The sequence below is a fragment of the Kryptolebias marmoratus genome, linkage group LG7, assembly GCF_001649575.2.
Source record: "Kryptolebias marmoratus isolate JLee-2015 linkage group LG7, ASM164957v2, whole genome shotgun sequence".
Taxonomy (NCBI): Eukaryota; Metazoa; Chordata; class Actinopteri; order Cyprinodontiformes; family Rivulidae; genus Kryptolebias; species Kryptolebias marmoratus.
Window position 1 is genome coordinate 421,586 of NC_051436.1, and position 4,057 is coordinate 425,642.

The 4,057-nt window shown below is 44.6% G+C and overlaps 1 protein-coding gene across 2 annotated transcripts in view; it reads right to left on the reverse strand.

Moving 5' to 3' along the window:
* The window catches only part of LOC108228307 (programmed cell death 1 ligand 1-like), a 15,621-nt gene that overhangs the window by 6,467 nt on the left and 5,097 nt on the right, over positions 1-4,057 (reverse strand). The window lies entirely within an intron of this gene.

Sequence of the window (4,057 nt, forward strand, 5' to 3'; positions counted from 1 at the left end):
AGGGACAGTTGGACACGATGCTTTAGTTCAGGGATTAACTGGATCCTCTCTTGTCTCATCTGTGCTTAACTGAGTTTAAATTGTGTTTTTCAGAGGTCCAACCAGAACCAGATGTTTTCTACTCGTCCCTGAGATGATCCAGCTGTCCCACTGATGTCCAGCTGCTGGTCCCTGACTGGGACACCCTGTCCCTCACACCAGAGAACAGCCAAACACATCTCTGTAGGAGTTCTCTGAAGTTTAATGTGTTAAAATGTGTTTGACTCCTGTTACTGTTTCATCAGGATGCATGAAAAGCAAAGCAGTCCTGAAGTTTGTGGAGCTCTCAGCAGGCAGCTGGAAGAGTTTCCTCTGGGTTTTTACTGAGCTCTGGTTACCATGGCAGCAGAGGATCCACAAACTTTGGTTTCCTTTTTTAGTCCCATGTGGTTGTTTAGGATTTAACATCGAGCAGATGGAAAAGTTGGACTTGTTCTGGTTTGGTTTGGAGACAAATGTCTCCTCAGAGCAGCGAGGACATGAAACTGGAGCTGAAACTTACTAAACTCACTGTGTTCAACCAGAATGGTCCATTCTAAGGCTTCTTTGTCTCTGTTTCTGCTTTGATAACAATAAATAGTTGTTTTATAATAATTATTTGTCCGACTGTTGTTACTTCATCAAAAACGGATCAATATGACTGAAACTGTTCAGATAAACAGGAATTTAATCACATGGTACAAATATAGATACAAGCAGCAACATTCAGTGTATAAAATATAAGCAGTTCATATTTCTGTCTGCACAGTGGAGCAGTGGGTTAACATCGTGGCCTCACTGTAAACATCCCGCAGGTTCAAATCCCAGCTGTTTTTATATCCAATCTGAGCTCCGTCATTATTAATTAATCTGACAGATGGAGCTCAGAGTTACTGATATGAAATATAAACTTTAATCATGTTTTCCTTTTGGTTCTGATAAACTTTACTTTTATTTTGAAACTGTCAGGTGTGGTGCGGAAGGAGGCGAACCCTGAACCCTTAAAGCTGTCCTCCCTGAACCCGCTGTAGTCTCCCTGCCAGGCCACTAGCTGGCGCTGTGATTTATGTATTTCAACACCACGAACATGAAGACAGTTAGATCCAAAATGGTGGCTACAGCTGACTGCTGCTCCATGTTGGGAAGGATGAGAATCCCTAACAGCCCTCTCTGCTGTGCTCCAGTATTCCTGGTGGTGATGGACTCACACGTGCATGTGTGATTTCACAGCAGTGCCAGGAGTTTCCATGAACTCAGTTAATCTGAGGGCTGTTGATGTGGACCTGGACGGCTGAAACAGACCTGCTTCACTTAATAACAGGACCTAAACTTCATAGACAGGGGCCTCCGTCAGGTCTGCTCAGCAGTTTTTCCTGTCATTACATCATCTTACCACCAGGTGGCGATCAGCTGACAGTTCAGTTCAGATAGATCCAGGTCTCAACAAGTCCAGGTCTCTGAACAGAAACCGTCACAGACTTTATAACAACCAGTCAGTCAGTTTTCTCTCTCAGGAAGCAGCAGGTTGAGTTAAACAGCTCAGAGGTGACAGTGGGAAGGAAAAACTCCCTTTGAACAGGAAGAACCCTCCACCAGAACCAGAACCAGACTCAGGAGCTCAGCAGCCATCTGGCTGGACCTGCTGGCGGCCAGTCTGCCCTGTTTCGACTCTCAGTGACACAGAGCCAACGATGAGACGATCCAGTTACAATCATCACCTTAATGTAGTGCACAGGTTTGAGTGTCCCCATGATCCTTGGGGGGTGTTGTCTCTGACATCAGCCCCTGCCAGGCAGACTGGGGGCCTTCAGTGTGACAAACTGTCTCTTGCTTTATTCGTAAAGATTTTTAAAGTATATATATAATAAAGGGCCGAGCTGGGATATGACACCTGGTGTCAAAGCAGCAAATACTGACTTTACAGCCTCCACAGCAACACACAGTCATTCACTGTCCTCTCTGAGAAATGTTTGTTTGGTTCACAGCACAAAGCTGCAGAAGAGACAGGAAATCAGCTGCGGTGGCATTTAACCTGAACAGGTACAGGTTAGCAGCAGGACAGGATTTGTAAAAAGCATCAACAAACATCCAGTATCAGCACTTGAAATGTGTCGGTCTTTTAAAGAAAACATCTCTCTTTAATTTACAAAACTAAACCAGCTTTGAATTCTATGATTTTTACACAAAATCCTGTTTTTGTGTAAGTTTTTCTTGTTTGTTTTGTTTGGTGGTAAATGAGTTCATGGTTATGAGGTGCAGAAAATAACGCTGTGGCTCTGATTTCCTGCAAAGTCTGAACAAAGTGCTGCGTGTGAGAGAAATGTGTTTGGCTTCTTCTGAAGCTAAACTGGGTCAGAGTGATCACTGCTGATAACAGACTCACTTATCTAAAATGAGACAATATGCCTTTATTTCTGTCACCCAAACTTATTAATTAATTATTAATTAATTTATTTGGTTTTACCTTTGGTCTGTGTGGTGGTTTAATGGGAGCTCTGCTGTTTCAGAGGCAGTCTAAAGCTGATTCTAAAGGTAGGCTGTTGTTTTTTACTGTTTCCAACCACAGGCTGGTCTGTGGGGAAGGCAGAGAGAACCTGGGGGCAAAGCTACACTTCCTTTCAGCCAACACACTAAGACTTACAGGAAGAAACTGCTTTCAGTGGTAGCTGAAGACAAACACTTTCACTAAAACTCATCAAACTGTTCTTAAAAAGTAGAAACTGTCTCAGATGTTAAAGAGTGATCAGACTGCCGGTCCGTCACATCATCGACACTGACGACAGACATCGACACAGCCTCCATCACTGAAACACAGGTGAAGGCTGCTGACAGCACAGCTTTCTGAGCTCTGAGGTCACATCACAGCTTTGCTAGGGATGGATTTATGATCTGGTGAGGATGTTCCTGTCTTCAGCTGAGTGTAAACAGGACCAAACAGCTAGCAGAAGATGTGAGCACCATCATACCCAGGTGAGTCAGTGGAGACGGGGGAGGAATATTGGAACTTAGAGAGAGTTTTTATGAGGTTTTCCTCTCCGCCTGCCTTTAGGACACAGACTGCACCATCCTAAATGCAGGATCAGAGGAGAAGAGACACTTTTGTTCCTACAGCAGTCCAGAATCTGAACTCTGACCCTTCCCTGTTCCAGGATCACAGCACCTCTAACAATCTGAACAAAGTGACGGACAGATTAAAGCTCTGTGTGGAGAGTTTAAAAACTACAGAAACAAGACTTATGTTTGTTAGATCAGGGCTGATGGTCAGGGGGTTCTGGTGTCCAACATGAAGACTGTGGGACATTTCCTCTTCCTGGTTTGTATCCAAAGCAGCTTTAAGCTTTAACTTTGTTTCCTTGTTTGTTTACACAAATCAGCTGTTATTTCACTTGCAAAGAGGAAGGAGGAACCTGGACGGAGCCACAAACACAAAGCTGTCTGTGTGGATCTGTGTGATCTGATCTGCAGAAAACAGAGCGGTCTGTTCAAACATCAGGTTCTTCCTTTAAAGGTGCTTTAATTTGATCTGTTCAGATCCATCCTGTTAGGGTTTTTATTCTGAAATTTAGCTTCATCACAGTTTATTCAGTGGAGCTTTAAATACTTTTATTATAACCCGTTCTCCATCTTTACCTTAATCTAAAATCTAATTTCTGTCTCTAACTGGATGATCGGCTCTGACAGAAACTTCCCTGAGTCCCTGAGTCCAGAACCACAGAGCTGACAGCTGCAGCCGTCCAACATGTTGCAGGTTCTTCACCGTCCAGCAGCCGAGGGACAAAATGTCTCCTTCAAGGAAAACAGCCGAACAAAGAGAGGAGCTCTGTTCTTTCAGAGGAGGAGGAGGAGGAGGAGGAGCAGGAGCAGGAGGAGTAGGAGCAGGAGGAGCTCTGTTCAAAATACTTTCACTTTCAGAGGAGGAGGAGCAGGAGGAGGAGGAGGAGGAGGAGGAGGAGGAGGATGAGGAGAAGGAGGATGAGGAGGAGGAGGAGGAGAACTTTCAGAGGAGGAGGAGGAGGAGCAGGAGGAGGAGGAGGAGGAG